The sequence below is a fragment of the Manis pentadactyla genome, chromosome 3, assembly GCF_030020395.1.
Source record: "Manis pentadactyla isolate mManPen7 chromosome 3, mManPen7.hap1, whole genome shotgun sequence".
Lineage (NCBI taxonomy): Eukaryota > Metazoa > Chordata > Mammalia > Pholidota > Manidae > Manis > Manis pentadactyla.
The window spans coordinates 121,929,610-121,952,489 of record NC_080021.1 but is presented as its reverse complement, the minus strand read 5'-3'; positions in this window follow the sequence as shown (position 1 = coordinate 121,952,489).

The window sequence follows — 22,880 nt, the reverse complement described above, 5'->3', positions numbered from 1 at the left end:
CAACATGGATGGAGCTAGAGGGTATTATGCTCAGTGAAATAAGCCAGGCAGAGAAAGACAAGTACCAAATGATTTCACTCATATGTGGAGTATAAGTACAAAGACAAACTGAAGGAACAGAACAGCAGCAAAATCACAGAACCCAAAAATGGACTAACAGTTACCAAAGGGAAAGGGACTGGGCTAGAGGGGTGGGAAGGGAGGGATAAGTGCAGGTAAAAAGAAAGGGGTCCTTACGATTAGCTTGTATAATGTGGGGGGTGCACAGGGAGGGATGTGCAACCCAGAGAAGACAAGTAATGAGTCTACAGCATCTTACTAAACAGATGGCCAGTGACTGTGAAGGGGTATGTGGCGGGGACTTGGTGAAGGGGAAACCTAGTAAACATAATGTTCTTCCTGTAATTGTAGATTAATGATACCAAAATGAAAAAACAAAAAGAAATGGGTAGAGCCTCTGAACAGAGGCTTATCCAAAGAAGAAATTCAGATGTCCAACAGGCACCTGAAAAGATGCTTCATATCACTAATCATCAGGGAAATGCACATAAAAACCACAATGCAATATCTCCTCACACTAGTTAGGATGGCAAGCATTCAAATGACAAACAACAAATGCTGGTGAGGAAGCGGAGAAAGGGGAACCCTCCTATACTGCTGGTGGAATTGTAAATTAGTTCATACTTTGTGGAAAGCAGCATGGAGTTTTCTCAAAAAACGAAATATAGAAATATTGTTTGACTCAGGAATTCCAGTCCTGAGAATTCAGGATCCCAGATTTAAAAAGACATATGCACCCCTATGTTTATCACAGCACTATTTATAATAGCCAAGACATGGAAGCAACCTGTCTATCAGTAGATGAGTGGATAAAGAAAACGTGGTACATAAACACAATGGAATATTTTTCAGCCATAAGGAAAAAACAAATTCTACCATAAGCAACAACATGGATTGAATTTGAGGGTATTATGCTCAGTGAAATAATCCACACAGAAAAAGGCAAATACCAAGAGATTTCACTCATCTGTGGAGTTTAACAACAGAACAAAAGTTGAAGGAAAAAAATAGCAGCAGGCTCACAGAACTCAAAAATGGACTAGTTACCAAAGGGAAAGGGACTGGGGAGGGTCAAGGGGAAGGGAGGGATAAGGGGATTAAGGAGCATTATAACTAACATACATAATGTAGTGGGGGTCACAGGTAAGGCAGTATAGCACAGAGAAGACAAGTAGTGTCTCTATAGTATCTTACTATGCTGATGGAGAGTGACTGTAATGGGATATGTGATGGGGAGTTGATAATGGGGTCAATCTAGTAACCAGAATGTTGCTCATGCGATTGTATATTAGTGATACCATAATAAAAAAAGTGGGGAGAGTGAGCATCCTTTTTGTTCCCAATCTTAGAAGAAAAGCTTTTTGCTGTTATCTATTATGTTAGCTGTGGGTTTTACATATATGGCCTTTATTATGTTGAGTACTTGCCCTGTATACCTATTTTGTTGAGAATTTTTATCGTTAATAGATGTTGAATTTTGTCAAATGCTTTATTGGCATCTATGGAGATGATCATGTGGTTTTTGTCCTTCTTTTTGTTGATGTGGTGGATGATGTTGATGGATTTTTTAATGTTGTACCATCCTTGCATATCTGGCATAAATCTTACTTGATCATGATGGATGATATTTTTTATGTACTTTTAAATTTGGTTTGCTAATATTTTGTTGAGTATTTTTCCATGTCTGTTCATCAGGGACATTGGTCTGTAATTTAATTTTTGGGGGGCATCCTTGCCTAGTTTTGGTATTAGAGTGATGCTGGCTTCATTGAATGAGTTTGGAGGTATTCTCTGCTCTTCTACTTTTTGCAACACTTTAAGGAGGAAGGGTATTAGGTATTTTATAAATGTTTGATAAAATACAATGGTGAGGCTATCTGGTCCAGGAGGTTTTTCTTAGATACTTTTTTGATGACTGATTCAATTTCTTCACTGGTAATTGGTCTGTTCAGATTTTCTGTTTCTTCCTGGGTCAGTCTTGGAAGGTTGTATTTTTCTAGAAAGTTGTCCATTTCTTTTATGTTATCCAATTTGTTAGCATATAATTTTTCATAGTATTCTCTAATAATTCTTTGTATTTCTGTGGTGTCTGTAGTGATTTTTTTCTTTCTCATTTCTACTTCTGTTTATGTTTGTAGATTCTCTTTTTTTCTTGATAAGTCTGGCTAGCAGTTTATCTATTTTGTTTATGATCTCAAAGAACCAGCTCCTGGTTTCATTGATTCTTTCTATTGTTTTATTCTTCTCAAGTTCATTTACCTCTGCTCTGATCTTTATTATGTTCCTCCTTCTACTGACTTTGGGCCTCATTTGTTCTTCTTTTTCTAGTTTCATTAATTGTGAGTTTAGACTGTTCATTTGTGATTGTTCCTCTTTCTTGAGGTCAGCCTGTATTGCTGTATACATTCCTCTGAAAACTGCCTTTGCTGCATCCCATAGAAGTTGGGTTGTTTAGCTGTTGTTTTCATTTGTCTCCAAATATTGCTTGATCTCTGTTTTTATTTGGTTATTGATCCATTGATTATTTAGGAATATGATGTTAAGCCTCCATGTGTTTGTGGGCTTTTTGTTTTCTTTCTACAATTTGTATTTATTTTCATACCTTTGTGGTGTGAGAAGCTTGTTGGTACAATTTCTATCCTTCTGAATTTACTTTTCGTGGCCTAGTACCTGATCTATTCTTGAAAATATTCCATATGCACTTGAGAAGAATGTGTGTCCTGTTGATTTTGGATGGAGTGTTCTGTAGATGTCCATTAGGTCTATCTGTTCTAATATGTAATTCAGTGCTTCTGTTTCCTTACTTATTTTCTGTCTGGTTGACCTTTAGAGGGAGTGGTGTGTTGAAGTCTCTTAAAATGAATGCATTGCATTCTATTCCCCCTTTAATTCTGATAGTGTTTGTCTCACATATTTGGGTGCTTCTATGTTGGGTGCCTACTTATTTATAATGGTTATATTCTCTTGTTGGACTGACTCCTTTATAATTGTATATGTTCTACTTTGTTTCTTGTTACTTTTTTGTTTTGAAGTCTAATTTGTCTGATACAATACTGCAACACCTGCTTTTTTCTCCTGGTTATTTGCATGAAATATCTTCTTCCATCTCTTCACTTTGAGTCTTTGTATGTCTTTGGGTTTTAAGTGAGCCTTTTTTAGGCAACATGCAGATGGGTCTTGCTTTTTTATCCATTCTGTAACTCAGAATGATTTTGATTGGTGTATTCAGTTCATTTAGATTTAGGTTCATTATCAATAGATATGTTCTTATTGTCATCGCAGGCTTTTGACTCATGGTTACCAAAGATTCAAGGGCAGCTTCTTTACTATATAACAGTCTAACTTAACTAGCTTGTTATGCTATTTCAGACACAATCTGAGGGCTCTTTTTTTTCTCCTTTTTCTTCCTCCTCCAGTCTTTATATGTTATGTGTTCTGTACTGTTTGTGTATCCATTGACTGACTTTTTCAGTAGCTGCTTTAATTTTTCATTTGCTTAGTAATTAACTGGTCTAATTCCTATGCTGTGGCTTTATTTTCTATGTTGACAGCTGTTTAGTTCTAGGAATGCTTCCATCTAGAGCAGTCCCTTTAAAATACACTGTAGAGATAGTTTGTTGGAGGTAAATTCCCTCAGTTTTTGCTTATCTGGAAATTGTTTAATCCCTGCTTCAAATATAAATGATAATCTTCCCTATACAGTATTCTTGGCTTGAGGTGCTCCTGTTTCATTGCATTAGATATATCATTACACTCTCTCTGTCTTGTAATGTTTCTGCTGAGAAGTCTGCTGATTGCCTGTTGTGTTTTCCATTTTATGTGATATTTTTTCTCTCTCTGGCTGTTTTTAATATTTTCTCCTTGTCCTTGATCTTTGCCATTTTAATCATTATGTGTCTTGGTGTTGTTTTCCTTTGGTCCCTTGTGTTGTGGGATATCTGTGCCTGTCTATGACCTCCTCAGAGACTATTTACTTCCTAAGACTGGGGAAGTTTTCAGTAATTATTTCCTCAAAGACACTTTCTATCCATTTTTCTCTCTATTCTTCTTCTGCTTCCCCTATAATGCATATATTGTTCCATTTTGTTTGGTCGCAGTGTTGTCTTATTATTCATTCATTCCTAAAGATCCTTTTTTCTCTCTGTGTCCCAGCTTCTTTGTATTCCTGTTCTCTAATATCTGTTCTATTTGCCATCTCCCCTACCTCTTCTGTTCTTCTTGTGAATTCTCTATTGTATGTTTCATTTCAGACACTGTATTTCTCATAGTTTCTATCTCTTTCTTGAAATGTCCCAGAGATCTTGAATATTTTTCTGGATCTCCATGAGCATGTTTTGTGATTTTTATTTTGAAATCTTTACCAAGAAGATTGGTGATTTCAGTTTCATTGAGCACTCTTTCTGGTGTTTGAGGGATTTTGGATTGAATAAGTTCCTTTTGCTGCTTCATACTCCTGCTGAATAATATGGAATAATAACTTTGTGTAAGCAGTACCCTCTAGTCTCTAGGAACTCTACACTCTGCAGCTGCCCAGCCCATGGAGCGATGGTAGGGGGAGGTCACAGGTGAGCAGTGCAGGTGCCAACCAGGATGACAGAGCTCTTTTCTCCTTCCCAGCAGCAATGCCTGCCTCCACTGCCAGGGCCTTTAGTCCAAGCATGCAGGAAGCAGTCTCTGCATTTTGCCCCTGCAGTTGCCATAGGCATGGCTGCCCTCTGGCTGTCCTTGTGTGATGGTGGGGGCAGCAGGTTTGCAAGCCAGTGCTTCCCAGGAGGAAGGAGTGGCAGGCTGTGTATTGCGGTGGGGATCTTCAGGGCTGCGCTGTCATCCAGGGGGTAGAGCACCTGAAACTCCAGTAAGTTCTCAACCTGCTGGGATGGGTGTGCAGTGATGATTTTGTCCACCTTTCCTTTCTCCTGAGCAGCAAGCTGTCTGTAATCCTTGTCCCTTTAGAAACCCTCTCACTGTTAGGAAGTCTTTAAAAGTGCCCACCTTTCTTTTGTCCCAGAATAGCCAGTTATGAGTACCTGTTCTCCACAAGCAGATGGGTTCTCAGTTTCTCCAAGTATTTCACCTGTCTTTGCTTTCCAACCCCTCTAATCTCCAGAGCACCATGGAGTGTGGGTTTGAGCCCCTGGAACAGACCTCCAGGAGTGGGTGCTTAGCATTCCTGGGATTCTACTCACCCTACGTTTCTCTTCCTCCCTCTGTGAGCTGTGGCTAGGGGGATGACTTGGGTCCCACCAGATTGTGGCTTTGCTACTTTACCATTTTCTATGAGGTCTTCTCTTTTCCCCAGATCAAAGCTGTCTGTTGCAATCTTCTCTCTGGTCACTCTTTTGGGATTAGTTGTATTTGCTATATTTTCATATCATATATGGTTTTTGGAGGAGATTTCTGCCTTACTTCTCATGCTGCCATCTCTCCCCCACCCCCACCTTTTTAGTCTTTTAGCACTTATATCCTGGCTTTTGTTAAGAAGCCATCTATTAGGCATATTACTGCTTTTTTTTTTTTAACTTTTTCTGTATTATATATTTTATTTTATTTTATTTTATTATTATTTTTTTTATTGAAGGTAATTGACAACAGTATTACATTAGTTTCAGGTGTACAACACAGTGATTCAATATTTATATACATGATAATTCTAGGTACCAGCTATTACCATACCAAGTTGTTACAATATTTTGACTATATTCCTTATGCTATACATTACATCCCGGTTACTTATTTTATATATATATATATATATATATATATATATATTTTGTGAGGGCATCTCTCATATTTATTGATCAAATAGTTGTTAACCACAATAAATTTCTGTATAGGGGGGTCAATACTCAATGCACAATCATTAATCCACCCCAAGCCTAATTTTTGTCAGTCTCCAATCTTCTGATGCATAACCAACAAATTCTTACATGGAGTACAAATTCTTACATAGTGAATAAGTTACATGGTGAACAGTGCAAGGGCAATCATCACAGAAGCTTTCGGTTTTGTTCATGCATTATGAACTATACACAGTCAGTTCAAATATGAATATTCATTTGATTTTTAAACTTGATTTATATGTGGATACCACATTTCTCTTTTATTATTATTTTTAATAAAATGCGGAAGTGGTAGGTAGATACGAGATAAAGGTAGAAAACAGAGTTTAGTGTTGTAAGAGAGCAAATGTAGATGATCAGGTGTGTGCCTGTAGACTATGTGTTAATCCGAGCTAGACGAGGGCAATAAACATCCATGTATGCAGAAGATTTCTCTCAGAACATGAGGGGGGAGGTTCTAAGCCTCACCTCTGCTGCTCCCCATTTTCTCACCAGATGGTCCCCTGCGACTGTGCCTGTCTTAGGTTGTTCCTCCCTTGAGGAATCTTACCCGTCTCTGGCTAACCAGTCATCTTCCGGGGCCATACAGGGAAATGTTAAGTTGGTAAGTGAGAGAGAAGCCTTATTGTTTGAAAAGGTTAGCTTTTTACTTCTTTGCATATTTATGCCCTGTGGCTTCTATGCCCAGCATTTGTCTTGAGGTGTCTTTTCCACTTGGAAGAATTATGATACTCGGTAAATTCGACATGTGGCACGAGTTCTATTTGAAGTTTGTGATTAGGTAGGAAGAAGAAAAGCTATAGAAGTAGCAGGCGGAAGAAAACCTGGGAAGATTGATTATTTCTTTGACATATCTTCTTGTAGAGTAACTTCAGCATGAATAGGTTTTAAACTACTAATTAAATTGTGCACACACATTAACATAATAGGAATATAGTTACATAACCAAAGCATACCTGTAATTACCAGCCATCTCCAGTGAAACCAAGAAAACCAGTTAGGCACCTTAGGCATTTGTGAAAACTTATCTATGATATGGTGGATATTGTCCGACTGAACTTAAACAGTCTGAGAGAATTCAGATAAACTAGAACAACCCATTCCTGGTGACTGTTCATATCCCATATGTTCTTTTAACGATAAATAGTCTGTGGTTGTAAGATTTTGGAGTGCTACAATTTGCACTTCTCCTAATTCTTGGTTGAGTTCCAACAGTATAGATCCAGTCAAATTTGTTGTTTTACTGTATGCACAGGCCAGCTTAGATATCTCCTTCTTCATTCCCATGGCAAGTCCAGGAACTTGTGGGATGAGTGCATCTACACCTGTGACAGTGCGTGAATCTTTGTTGGAGTTTTTTTTTTTGCTTATCATCTTCTGTCATGAGTCTTCCCGAGAGTGCTGATGTTGGAAGTTCTTTTTCATATCGTATCTTAGTTCATTTACGGGGTAGCTAAATTAGGCTTTGATCCTCTGTATAAACACAAACAGACCCTTTGCCTACACTTTTATATGCCCTTTATATCATTGTGTAGAACTCATTAGAGGTCACCACATAGGAACTGCTTTTTTTTTTTTTTAATCATTAATCTACACTTACATGACGAATACTTTGTTTACTAGGCTCTCCCCTATACCAGGTCCCCCCTATATACTCCTTTACAGTCACTGTCCATCAGCGTAGCAAACTGTTGTAGAATCACTACTTGTCTTCTCTGTGTTGTACAGCCCTCCCCTTTCTCCCACCCCGCTATGGATGCTAATTTTAATAAACCTCTTTTCTCACCCCCATCCCTCCCTACCCACCCATCCTCCCAGTCCCTTTCCCTTTGGTACCTGTTAGTCCATTCTTGAGTTCTGTGATTCTGTTTCTGTTTTGTTCCTTCAGTTTTTCCTTTGTTCTTATATTCCACAGATGAGTGAAATCATTTCGTATTTCTCTTTCTCTCCTTGGCTTGTTTCACTGAGCATAATATCCTCCAGCTCCATCCATGTTGCTGCTAATGGTTGGATTTGCCCTTTTCTTATGGCTGAGTAGTATTCCATTGAGTATATGTACCACATCATCTTTATCCATTCATCTATCGATGGACATTTAGGTTGCTTCCAATTCTTGGATATTGTAAATAGTGCTGCGATAAACATAGGGGTACATTGATCTTTCTCATACTTGATTACTGCATTCTTAGGGTAAATTCTTGGGAGTGCAATTCCTGAGTCAAATGGTATGTCTGTTTTGGGCATTTTGATGTACCTCCATACTGCTTTCCACAATGGTTGAACAAGTTTACATTCCCACCAGCAGTGTAGGAGGGTTCCCCTTTCTCCACAGCCTCGCCAACATTTGTTGTTGTTTGTCTTTTGGATGGCAGCCATCCTTACTGGTGTGAGGTGATACCTCATTGTAGTTTTAATTTGCATTTCTCTGATAATTAGCGATGTGGAGCATCTTTTCATGTGTCTGTTGGCCATCTGTATTTCTTTTTTGGAGAACCGTCTGTTCAGTTCCTTTGCCCATTTTTTAATTGGGTTATTTGTTTTTTGTTTGTTGAGGCGTGTGAGCTCTTTATATATCCGGACGTCAAGCCTTTATCGGATGTGTCATTTTCAAATATATTCTCCCATACTGTAGGGTTCCTTTTTGTTCTATTGATGGTGTCTTTTGCTGTACAGAAGCTTTTCAGCTTAATATAGTCCCACTTGTTCATTTTTGCTGTTGTTTTCCTTGCCTGGGGAGATATGTTCAAGAAGAGGTCACTCATGTTTATGTCTAAGAGGTTTGTGCCTACATTTTCTTCCAAGAGTTTAATGGTTTCGTGACTTACATTCAGGTCTTTGATCCATTTTGAGTTTACTTTTGTATATGGGGTTATACAATGGTCCGGTTTCATTCTCGTACATGTAGCTGTCCAGTTTTGCCAGCACCATCTGTTGAAGAGACTGCCATTTCGCCATTGTATGTCCATGGCTCCTTTATCAAATATTAATTGACCATATATGTCTGGGTTAATGTCTGGATTGTCTAGTCTGTTCCATTGGTCTGTGGCTCTGTTCTTGTGCCAGTACCAAATTGTCTTGATTACTATGGCTTTATAGTAGAGCTTGAAGTTGGGGAGTGAGATCCCCCCTACTTTATTCTTCTTTCTCAGGATTGCTTTGGCTATTCGGGGTCTTTGGTGTTTCCATATGAATTTTTGAATTATTTGTTCCAGTTCACTGAAGAATGTTGCTGGTAGTTTCATAGGGTTTGCATCAAATCTGTATATTGCTTTGGACAGGATGGCCATTTTGACGATATTAATTCTTCCTAGCCATGAACATGGGATGTGTTTCCATCTGTTAGTGTCCCCTTTAATTTCTTTTAAGAGTGACTTGTAGTTTTCAGAATATAAGTCTTTCACTTCTTTGATTAGGTTTATTCCTAGGTATTTTATTTTTTTTGATGCAATTGTGAATGGAGTTGTTTTCCTGATTTCTCTTTCTGTTGGTTCATTGTTGGTATATAGGAAAGCCACAGATTTCTGTGTGTTGATTTTGTATCCTGCAACTTTGCTGTATTCCGATATCAGTTCTAGTAGTTCTGGGGTGGAGTCTTTAGGGTTTTTTATGTACAGTATTATGTCATCTGCAAATAGTGACAGTTTGACTTCTTCTTTGCCAATCTGGATTCCTTGTATTTTTTTGTTTTGTCTGATTGCCGTGGCTAGGACCTCCAGTACTATGTTAAATGACAATGGGGAGAGTGGGCATCCCTGTCTAGTTCCCGAACTCAGCGGAAATGCTTTCAGCTTCTCGCTGTTCAATATAATGTTGGCTGTGGGTTTTTCATAGATGGCCTTTATTATGTTGAGTTACTTTCCCTCTATTTCCATTTTGCTGAGAGTTTTTATCATGAATGGATGTTGAACTTTGTCAAATGCTTTTTCAGCATCTATGGAGATGATCATGTGGTTTTTGTCTTTCTTTTTGTTGATGTGGTGGATGATATTGATGGACTTTCGAATGTTGTGCCATCCTTGCATCCCTGGGATGAATCCCACTTGGTCATGGTGTACGATGGTTTTGATGTATTTTTGAATTCGGTTTGCTAAAATTTTGTTGAGGATTTTTGCGTCTATGTTCATCAGGGATATTGGTCTGTAGTTTTCTTTTTTGGTGTTGTCTTTGCCTGGTTTTGGTATTAGGGTGATGTTAGCTTCATAGAATGAGTTTGGGAGTATCCCCTCCTCCTCTATTTCTTGGAAAACTTTTAGGAGAATGGGTATTATGTCTTCCCTGTATGTCTGATAAAATTCCGAGGTAAATCCATCTGGCCCAGGGGTTTTGTTCTTTGGTAGTTTTTGATTACCGCTTCAATTTCGTTGCTGGTAATTGGTCTGTTTAGATTTTCTGTTTCTTTTTGGGTCAGTCTTGGAAGGTTGTATTTTTCTAGGAAGTTGTCCATTTCTCCTAGGTTTCCCAGCTTGTTAGCATATAGGTTTTCATAGTAGTCTCTAATAATTCTTTGTATTTCTGCGGGGTCCGTCGTGATTTTTCCTTTCTCGTTTCTGATACTGTTGATTTGTGTTGACTCTCTTTTCCTCTTAATAAGTCTGGCTAGAGGCTTATCTATTTTGTTTATTTTCTCGAAGAACCAGCTCTTGGTTTCATTGATTTTTGCTATTGTTTTATTCTTCTCAATTTTATTTATTTCTTCTCTGATCTTTATTATGTCCCTCCTTCTGCTGACCTTAGGCCTCATTTGTTCTTCTTTTTCCAATTTCGATAATTTGACATTAGGCCATTCATTTGGGATTGTTCTTCCTTTTTTAAATATGCTTGGATTGCTATATACTTTCCTCTTAAGACTGCTTTTGCTGTGTCCCACAGAAGTTGAGGCTTAGTGTTGTTGTTGTCATTTGTTTCCATATATTGCTGGATCTCCATTTTGATTTGGTCATAGATCCATTGATTATTTAGGAGTGTGTTGTTAAGCCTCCATGTGTTTGTGAGCCTCTTTGCTTTCTTTGTACAGTTTATTTCTAGTTTTATGCCTTTGTGGTCTGAAAAGTTGGTTGGTAGGGTTTCAATCTTTTGGAATTTACTGAGGCTCTTTTTGTGTCCTAGTATGTGGTCTATTCTGGAGAATGTTCCATGTGCACTTGAGAAGAATGTGTATCCTGTTGCTTTTGGATGTAGAGTTCTGTAGATGTCTATTAGGTCCATCTGTTCTAGTGTGTTGTTCAGTGCCTCTGTGTCCTTACTTATTTTCTGTCTGGTGGATCTGTCCTTTGGAGTGAGTGGTGTGTTGAAGTGTCCTAGAATGAATGCATTGCATTCTATTTCCTCCTTTTTTCTATTAATATTTTTTTCAGGTATGTTGGTGCTCCTGTATTGGGTGCATATATATTTATAATGGTTATATCCTCTTGATGGACTGAGCACTTTATCATTATGTAATGTCCTTCTTTGTCTTTTGTTACTTTCTTTATTTTGAAGTCTGTTTTTTCTCATACCAGAATTGCAACACCTGCTTTCTTCTCTCTGTTGTTTGCTTGAAATATCTTTTTCCATCCCTTGACTTAAAGTCTGTGCGCGTCTTTGGGTTTGAGTTGAGTCTCTTGTAAGCAGCATATAGATGGGTCTTGCTTTTTTATCCATTCTATTGCTCTGTGTCTTTTGATTGGTGCATTCAGTCCATTTACATTTAGGGTGATTATTGAAAGGTATGAATTTATTGCCATTGCAGGCTTTAATTTTGTGGTTACCAAAGGTTTAGGGTTAGCTTCTTTACTATCTCACTATCTACCTTAACTTGCTTGTTGAGCTATTATAAACACGGTCTGATGATTCTTTATTTCTCTCCCTTCTTATTCCTCCTCCTCCCTTCTTCATATGTTGGGTGTTTTGTTGTGTGCTCTTTTTAGGAGTGCTCCCATCTAGAGCAGTCCCTGTAGGATGCCCTGTAGAGGTGGTTTGTGGGAAGCAAATTCCCTCAACTTTTGCTTGTCTGGGAATTGTTTAATCCCTCCTTCATATTTAAATGATATTCGTGCTGGATACAGTAGTCTTGGTTCGAGGCCCTTCTGTTTCATTGCATTAAGTATATCATGCCGTTCTCTTCTGGCCTGTAGGGTTTCTGTTGAGAAGTCTGATGATAGCCTGATGGGTTTTCCTTTATAGGTAACCTTTTATTTCTCTCTGGCTGCCTGTAATACTTTGTCCTTGTCTTTGATCTTTGCCATTTTAATTATTATGTGTCTTGGTGTTGCCCTCCTTGGATCCCTTGTCATGGGAGTTCTGTGTACCTCTGTGGTCTGAGAGGCCATTTCTTCCCCTTGTTTGGGGAAATTTTCAGCAATTATTTCTTCAAAGACATTTTCTATCCCCTTTTCTCTCTCTACTTCTTCTGGAATACCTATAATTCTTATATTGTTCCTTTTCGATTGATCACTCAGCTCTCTTAAAATTCTTTCATTCCTGGAGATCCTTTTATCTCTCTCTGCATCAGCTTCTCTGCATTCCTTTTCTCTGTTTTCTAGTCCATTAATGGTCTCTTGCATCTCGTCCATTCTGTTTTGAAGTCCTTTAAGAGCTTGTTTTATTTCTGAATTCTCCTTCCTTAGTTCTTGCATATTTCTCTGCAAGTCCATCAGCATGGTTATCACTTTTGTTTTGAATTCTTTTTCAGGAAGACTGGCTAATCTATCTCCCCAGATTCCTTCTCAGGGGAAGATGTAGCAGATGCCGAAGCTGTCTGGGTTAGTCTTGTCTGGATCATATTTTTTTGCCTTTTCATGTTGACAGGTGCTATTGACTGTCAGCTGGGAGGGCCAAACTTTTCACTTGCTACTGGCCTTTCTTTACTGGGACAACTGTGACCCCTAGTGGCTTGTATTGGGTAATTGCGTGTAGACTGGTTCTTTGTGTCTTGCCTGGCCGGAAGGGAGAAATTTCCCTTTCTGTGGGCGGAATTTGTCTCAGTCTGCTTCTCTGCTTTCGCAGCGCCCGGTGGGGTAATGGATGGGGGTGCTGCTTGACTGTTTGCCTCCGTGAGGGGTCTCAGAGCTGTTGCCCAGGGGGTTAGTGCACCCGGTTTTCCCTGTAATTTCCAGCTGCTGTACTGTGACCTGGGTTGTTTCCGTCAAGCTGTTAAGTCCCTGTCCCTTTAAGACTTTCAAAAAGCCCCCGCTTTTCTTTGTCACAGGGGCATCAGCTTCGGCACCCGCTCAGAGGTCTTACTCCCTGTTCCCCCAGTATCCAGGGCCCCCTGGGCACGTACTGTGTCTGAGCTCTGGCCCGGATGGCTGGGGCTGGGTGTTCAGCAGCCCTGTGCTCCGTCTCCCTCCCGCTCTGCCTATTCTTCTCCCACCAGGAGCTGGGGGGAGGGGCGCTTGTGTCCCGCAGGGCCGGAGCTTGTATCTTACCCCTTTCACCAGTCGCTGGGTTCTCGCTGGTGTAGCTGCAGTCTGGCCACTGTCCTGCGTCTTCTGGTCTCTCTTTTAGGGCTAGTTGTGTTTGTTGTATTTTCAAAAGTATATATGTTTTTGGGAGGAGATTCCCACTGTCCTACTCACGCCGCCATGTTGGCTCCACCCCCCATATTACTGCTTTTTGAAGTTAAAATATCTTTATTCTTCTAGCTACTTTCAAAAAGTTATTATTATTATTATTATTATTTGCTGCCTAACAGTTTTACAATTCTTGTCTAGGAATATATTTTTCTGTAAATATCCTGCTTAAGATTCTTTGTGCTTCCTGAATCTGTAGCTTATTGTCTTTATCAGTTTTTAACATTATCTCCTCAAATATTACTACTACTCTTTTGTTTCCTTCTTTTCACCTCAGACTCAAATTATGTGTATGTTGGATTTTTTACAAAGTCTTTTAGATTCCTTATTTTCTTTTTACCTTTTCCATCCATTTGCCTCTCAGTGCTATTAATTCAGAAATTTCTTCTGACCTGTATTTCAATTTATAAGTTTTCTTTCCAGTTGTATCTACTCTGATATTAAAACTACTTATTGGATAATTTTTGTTACTATATTTACTAATTGTGAAATTTCCATTGGATTCACTTTTATAATTTCTAGTTCTCTGATAAAGTTTTTGTTCTTGTCATTTAATTTATTGACCTATCAATCACAGATAATGTCAAAAAATAAATGGTCTGTAGGTCTTCTTCTACTGTCTTTTTTAAAAAAAATGGCCAATTCCTATTTTTTTCTGATTTAATAATATATTATATATGAAATATTTTAGGAAAATTTTTATATTCTATTTTAAATTATTTATGTTGCAAGAGAAATACCTAAATTTCTTTTTGAACTTTTAGGAAAATATGCTACTTATACAAAGATTTTGTATGAATGTGATTTTGGGTGTGTGTATACATGTGAAAATCAAGGAAAATTTTCAGCTCTATCTTTCAGTTGATGTAGTATTGAATAGGGACACATGATTTGCTTTGGTGTGAGATGTTAGGGTTCTCTGGAGAAATAACTCTGACTGCCTAAATTCCCCTAAACTCTGACTGCCTAAATTCTCCTAAGTGGCTCACTTACCCTTATTAAAAGTGAGTCTATCCCTGCTCTTGCTTATAGATCATAGAAGCCTCAAGTGAGGCAGGTACCTTACAAGACAATTCTTGCCCCTACTTCAAGACAAGTTGACACATAAAATTAACACATACATATGGTGTGGTGAGATGACTCAGAAATCAGATGAGAAACATAATTAACAAAGAGAATATGCCCCACCCTTTCCCAAGAAGTATTGATGTGATGACTGGATTTTTCACAAATACTACAATGGGGTGCATGCTAATGCTTATAAATCTTAAGGGCAGAGAGATGGATACTGTTATACTTATAATCACTGATATTTTATGTACATTTTAATGTTTTGTTATCTAATGTAGAAATAGTAAAACACATATTTATATACTGTAGTGAATACTGTGGTACTCCTCCAAAATCCAATTTGATGACAATGGACTCATCCTCCAGTTTTTGGAGTTATTTGTTCCTGATGGTCATTGGAAAGTGTTCTCAAATTCAGGCACTGCCTCAGTCAAGTTTATGACCTTTCCTAAGTGATAGGTTATGGCCAATGACTGACCCAACCCCTTATAACCCTTGAGGAAAATTCTAGCTCCAGCTTTTAGATTCCCAGAGGAGTAACTAAAGCTACATTTCAGATAGGTAAAATACAGATTAGATCTGCTTTTTTCATTTGTTCAATCTGCTGCCCTTATCTCCTTATAGTTATATATCTTCAGAGTATTTCCCAACAAATTTACTGTATGTCTTAAGTCTGGATCGAGGGGAAGTAGATATTTGCATGAAAAAATATAGCTGAGCATTGTGAGAAACTATATATAAGGCAGTAATAATGGAGGAGAAGTTGAATTCCATAGGCAGTTCAGAGCAGGTAGACACTCAAAGCTGCTATTAATTGAATCACGGGATCTGGGCCTTTGTCCCTCCTCATGGAGCAGTCATTGTGTGAGGGCTGCTTGTGACAAGACCAAAAATTCTGGGTAAGACATCTTTTTGTTTTTCAAGAAAGTTAACATCCTCAAAGGGGATTCCCCTTGGAACTGCTAACAGGCACCTCTCAGCAACTGGGAGAATGAGCTCCTTAGTCCTGAAGGGAAGATCCAAATGGCACAATATAGTGTTTGCTGCAACACTGGACTTGCTGTCTCATATTCTCTTACCTGATGCCAGGAGTGTTCCTAGAAAACAGACTCTAAATGTGATTTTGCAACTTATTCCCTGGCAGTGAGTACCTTGTCACTTGTGGTAGCTGGTTCATGGATAATTACTGCTATGAAGTAGCAATCTAACTCTAAGCTCTGAGTGATGTGAACTGGGAGGGAAACTGAAAGGAGATGGATTGGCTGGTGAAATATATCCAGTGTAAGGGAAATGATAGTTAAGGATTTTGGAATTTGATAGCTGTTGCTAAGCACCACTGATTTGTTAAAAGCGATAATATCAGACTTAAGGGGGTTAACTATAATTCAGGAAAAAAAATGAAAGTTAAGTGATTCCCTTGATATAATTGCCCTATAGATAGAAGACAAACAGCAGAGAATCAGGTTTAGGATTTAATTCTAAAAGCAGTAACAGTTCAGAGAAAGTTTTAGTCCTGTCAGGTTTCATATGCCAATGTGAGGGTCCAAACAGGGAATTAGTGAGATCCTGAGATTTGAGATTGAAATACCTGGGTAGATTGGCTCATATCGCTGAATGCCCACATCCCCCCAAACCTGCTGGGTCTGCATTAAGTGGCTTACTCATCTTTATTAAAAGTGAGCCTTTCTCTGCCCTTGGTTGTAGATCATACAGAAACCTCAGGTGAGGCTGGCACCTTACAAGACAATTATTGTTCCTACCTTAAGATGTACCCTCTCTGCCTTTCCTGACAACAAGAACAATGGCAAGCATCAAATTCTTGCATTGCCTTATTGGCAGTATTCTTACCTGGTGAGGGAGGACAGGGACTATCCAAAGAGTTGCATAATCCTGTTCATTATAAACTGGAAACTGGTGGACATGCCTGGAACTGGATTCTGAGAATGGTGGATTATGTGATGCAAAACATAACATTGAATAAAGCAGAATTCATGGGTTTTGGAGCACTTTCCCATGACACAGGATGTATCACCGTGGGGAGAACCCAGCAGATTGCCAATACACTGCCAAGATGGATTGTGGAAAAATAGGAAAAAGGAATATTCACCAAAAGTAAAACTACTAAGTGAAATCTCAGAACTTCCAAAGTGAGTATAAATAAAAGACTCAAAATATAAAGAGAATTGTGCATGCCAGAACACAGCAAATCCAGAAACCCCACCAGTTGATTCTTTTCACTGGAGAGACAAGAGGATACTCCATTTATCAAAATGATAATAAATGTGTTAGTGAGAGAGGCAAAAGTATCACTGAGATGCTCAAAAGTGGTTTTCTACTGGAAACCAGGGCTGATGGGAAGCAATGTACCCTGAGTGCAAAGGGAATGAAATAACAGAATTCACATGTTGGTGCTTAACCATCAGAAGCAAGGTTTGGCAAAACTATTGTAACTAATGGCAAGGTTGGAGTGGCAGCCAGAGTAGAAAGACCCATGCTAAGAAAACAAAGGAGGTAATTAAGAGAACTGAGTCCTTACAGGCAAGCTAAATTCAAAACAGGTATTACGGTTCTGGTCCAGAATGTGAGGCACTTAGAAGTTGTCACTGCCTCCTAAAAACAAATGAAAAACTGAACAACCTCAGAAATCAACAACTCCAGGATAACCGCAAAAATGGAACATAATGGGAATATCAGAAGAAGAAAAAAACAAAGAACAAAAAAAGTAGTTGAAACAATAATGACTGAGAATTTCTCCAAATTAGACACCACAGATTCAGAAAAATTAAAGAATCCTTAGCAGTATAAATGTCAAATGAAACAAAACAATACATCTAGGCATATCATATTCAAACTGCATGAAATTAAAAATAAAACATCTTGAAGAAACCAGGTGGAGGAAAACAACTTAGTTTTAGAGAAGCAAAGATAAGAATTACACCTGACATTTCCTCAGAAACCATGACATCAAGAATAGAGTTTCATAAAATAATTAAAGTGTTGAGAGAAAAAAACCCACCAAACTAGAATTTTATTCCCTATAAAATAAACCTTCAAAAGTAAAGAAGAAATAAACATTTTTCTCAGTCAAAAAGCTGAACGACTTTTTTTGCCAATGGACCTGCCTTGCAGGAAATGTTAAAAGAAGTTCCTTAAAGAGAAGGAAAATGAAGAAACTCATCTTTATGTAAAATACGAAAGAGCATCAAAGAAGGAACAAGTGAAGGTGAAAATAACTTATTTTTCTTATGGCATACCTCAGAAGTGTTGTAGGTTTGTTTCCAGATCACTGCAATAAAAAAAATGTAGCAACAAGGTGGGTCAAATAAATTTTAGGTTTCCCTGTGCATATACTATACTTTAGTCTATTAAATGTTCAATAGCATCATGCCTAAAAAATATATACCTAAACAATTAAAAATATTGCATTGCTAAAAAATTAACCATTATTTGAACTTTCTTCAAGTCATCATCACTGAAAAACAGATCACCATAACAAATACAATGAAAATATTTGTAATATTGTAGGAATTACCAAAATGTGATTTAGTGATATAATGTGAGAAAATGCTGTTGGGAAAATGATGCAGATAGACTTGCTTGATGCAAGGTTACCACAAACCTTCAAGTTGTAAAAAACAGAATATCTGCAAAACAATAATGTGAAGTGCAATTAAATGAGGTATGCCTGTATTCCTGGTTGATCTATTAGATAAGTTTGCTTAAAGTAATAGTAACAACAATGTATTCCATTACATATACTATTTATGTCATATTTATATGTGTATATGAAATTATAATGTAAATGAAATGAATGACAGTAAAAATACAAGAGATGAGAGGGAAAATTGGGAATATTTTATTATGAGTTGCTTTCATTATCCATGAAGCAAAATTATGTTATTTGAAAGTGGACTTGTATCAGTTGTCAATGTATATAGGAAACTCTAGGGTAACCACTAATGAGGGATGAGGGTCTAAGTCTTAAGTCTCCCCACCAGACTGGGGGAGGTGCTGGCTGAAAGCAAGAAGAATCTTGTACAGATGATGGAGGAGGAAATAATGAGCATCATTACAACCTCTTAATCTGCATACAATCTTACTTTTTTAAGTTTTTCCAGGAAAAAAGACCAAGAAGAATCCTTGAGAAGCTTTCCCCCAGATGTGTCAAACATATTATAAAAGCAGGTAGAGTTGGGTAATGCAGAGTGATGCTCTGGTGGTAGGAATTTCATTGCCTGATGACCAGTAGCTGTGTTTCTCATGGCAATTATGCTCCTGCTCAGAAAACTGCCTCCTAGGATGGGGAAGTGGTTAATGATTGTCTGACACAGAGATAAAAAAGCCTAGCTCCTTTGCTTTAACATGGTATAATTTCAAAGGCCCACTGGAGTTTCCTGAAGAATCAGCCAAGACCTTACTTTAAACCAAATTGTAGGTTGCTTTTTCCCTCTGCCCAATATTTGAATTCCCATTTATCTATGGATTTCTCTCCAAAGAGCTTTTTCCAGAAAACCTTCTACAGGCAAACTCTGTTTCTAGGAAACCCAACTGAAAACATAAACAGATATACACATATAACTAGGGTACTAATTAATCTGCTATCTATTTAACTCATCTAATTAGATCATGTACTAATAAGATAATAGTTGATTATACTCTCCTATAAAATATAGAACTGAGGGTTGGAAGCCATGACCTACTAGTTTCTGTCAACAAAATACTAAGTCTAGGACATGTCATTTACATTGCTTAGTTTATAAACTCTTTTTCTATAACAAAGAGTATGATATAATATGGAATATAATTTCACAGGAAACTCATTTAACCCAAGTGATTGGTCTATAAAATATGTTTTATTACAAGGGAACTAGAGAATTATTATTTATGGCTCAAAATAATACTATAATGATATAGAGCCAAGATGGTGGCGTGAGTAGGGCAGCGGGAGGATATATTTCAAAATCATATATTTTTGAAAATACAAAAAATACAACTATTCCTAAAAGAGAGACCAGAGGATACAGTACAACAGCAAGGCTACATCTACATCTGCAAGAACTTGGCATCTCATGAATGGGGTAAGATACAAGCCACAGCCCGGTGAGACCTGAGCACTCTCCCCACCCCAACACACTGGTGGGAGGAGAGGAGTTGGAGCAGGGAGGGAGTGGAAGCCCAGGACTGCTAAATAACCAGCCCTAGTAATTCACACCATGAAACTGCATGGTGTGCTAGATATTGGGGAAATGGAAAAGTAAAATCTGTGAGTGGACTCCTGCAGATGGCTTCTTTGGAACAGAAGAAAAGCGAATGCTTTTTGAAAGTCTTAATGGGACAGGGGTCTCACAGCTGGATGGAAGAGTCTTGGTACACTTGGCCCAGCAGGCTGAGAATCCTGAGGAACCCCAGGCTCCCTACCCCCTGGGAGGCAGTGCAAATCTGAAGCACCTCACGGTGATAAGCAGCCTGCTGTTCATTCCCCCTCTGGCACATCCCTGCTACAGTGCCCAAGCAGCCTGAGAGCAGCCATGCTCACAGCAGCCACCCAGAGTCTCCTCCCAGCACACAGACACTACGGCCAGTCCTGGGGCTGCTGCCAGTGAGCAGCTGCCTGGCACAGGCAGAGGAAGCCTAGACAGGGCACAAAGTGGTGCTGTTCTCTCAGGAGAGCACACCTGGCACCCCTGCCTCTGCATGCAGGGCTCTGGGCTGCCCTGAGGGCTGCTCCTCATGTGCAGAGAACCAACACAGGCAGTGGAGAGGGGAAGGCTGACCAGCAAGCAAGAAGGGACTTTGTTCTCCCAGCTAATACAAGTGCTACCTACCTACAACTACCTTTATCACCATGGAAAGGCAGAATAATTTGGTCCAGTCCAGAATCACCCAGACAACCCCTGAGAGAAGAGGGCCTGGGGAGAGATATATAACAAATCTTCCTGAAAAACAATTCAAAATAAAGGTCATAACCATGCTAATGGACATGCAGAGAAATATGCAAGAGCTAAGGATAAAGTTAGGAGGGAGAATACAGAAAAAAACAATCTCTGGAAGGACTTAAGAGCAGACTGGATGAGGTGCAAGAGATAATTAATGGAATAGAAATAAGACAACAAGAATACAGAGAAGCTGAGGCAGAGAGAGATAAAAGGGTCTCCAGCAATGAAAGAATATGAAGAGAACTGTGTGACCAATACAAATGGAACAATATTTGCATTATAGTTGTACCAGAAGAAGAAGAAGAGAGAAAAAGGGATAGAAAGTCTCTTTGAAGAAATAATTGCTGAAAACTTCCACAAACTAGGGGAGGAAATAGTCTCCCAGACCATGAAAGCCCACAGATCTCCCAACACAAGGGACACAAGGAGGACAACATCAACACATATAATAATTAAAATGGAAAAGATCAAAGACAAGGATGGAGTATTAAAGGCAACCAGAGAGAGAAAATAGGTCACCTACAAAGGAAAACCCATCAGGCTATCATAGACTTCTCAGCAGAAACCATACAGGCCAGAAGATAATGGCATGATATATTTAATGCAATGAAACAGAAGGGCTTTGAACCAAGAATAATATATCCAGCATGATTATCATTTAAATATGAAGGAGGGATTAAACAATTCCCAGACAAGCAAAAGTTGAGGGAATTTTTCTCCCACAAACCACCTCTACAGGGTATTTTAAAGGGACTGCTCCAGATGGGAGCATTCCTAAGGCTAAACAGATGTCACCAGAGAAAATAAAATCACAGCAAAGAAAGCAGACCAACCAAATACTAACTAACGGCAAAAAAATAAAATCAAGTATTCACAAAAGCAGTTAAGGGAAACACAAAAGAGTACAGAATAAAACACCTAACATATAATGAATGGAGGAGGAGGATTAAGAAGGGAGAAAAATAAAGAACCATCAGACTGTGTTTATAATAGCTTAATAAATGAGTTAAGTTAGACGGTTATATAGTAAAGAAGCTAACATTGAACCATTGGTAACCATGAATGTAAAGCCTGAAATGGCAATAAGTACATATATTTCATAATCACCCTAAGTGTGAATGAACTGAGTGCACCAATCAAAAGACACAGAGTAATAGAATGGATAAAAAAGGAAGACCCATCTATATGCTGCTTACAAGAGACTCACCTGAAAGCCAAAGACACACACAGACTAAAAGTCAAGGGATGGAAAAAGATATTTCATGCAAACAATAGGGAGAAGAAATCCAGTGTTTCAGTACTTATATCAGACAGAATAGACTTCAAAACAAAGAAAGTAACAAAAGATAAATAAGGACATTATGTAATGATAATTATGCACGCAATACAGTAGCACCTACTTATGTGAAAGAAATACTAACAGAATTAAAGAAGAAGTAGAATGCAATGCATTCATTCTAGGAAACTTCAACACACCACTCATTCCAAAGGACAGATTAACCAGACAGAAAATAAGTAAGTACACAGAGTTACTGAATAACACACTAGAAGAGATGGACCTAACAGACATCTACAGAATTCTACACCCAAAAGCAGCAGGATACACATTCTTCTCAAGTGCACATGGAACACTTTGCAGAATAGACCACAAAAAGAGCCTCAGTAAATTTAAAAAGATTGAAATTCTCCCAACTAACTTCTTGGACCACAAAGGTATAAAACTAGAAATAAATTGTACAAAGAAAGCAAAAAGGCTCACAAACACATGGAGGCTTAAAAACATGCTCCTAAATAATCAATGGATCAATGAGCAAATTAAAATAGAGATCAAACAATATATGGAGAAAATGACAACAGCACAAAGTCCAAACTTCAGTGGGATGCAGTGAAGGCAGTTATAAGAGGAAAGTATATAGCAATCCAGGCCTATTTAAAGAAAGAAGAACAATCCAAATGAATAGTCTAAAGTCACAATTACTGAAACTAGAGAAAGAAGAACAAATGAGGCCCAAAGTCAGCACAAGGAGACACATGATAAAAATCAGAGAAGAAATAAACAAAATTGAGAAGAATAAAACAATAGAAAAAATCAAGAAGAGCTAGAGCTGGTTCTTTGAGAAAATAAACAAAATAGATAAACCCCTAGCCAGACTTATTAAGAGAAAAAGAGAATCTACACACATCAGCAGAATCAGAAATGAGAAAGGAAAAATCATGACAGACCCCACAGAAATACAAAGAAGTATTAGAGAATACTATGAAAATCTATATGCTAACAAGATGGAAATCCTTGAAGAAATGGTTACTCCCTGGAAAAATACAACCTTCCAAGATTGATCAAGGAAGGAACAGAAAATCTAAACAGACCAACTAGCAGCAACGAAATTGAATCGGTAATCAAAAAACTACCCAAGAACAAAACC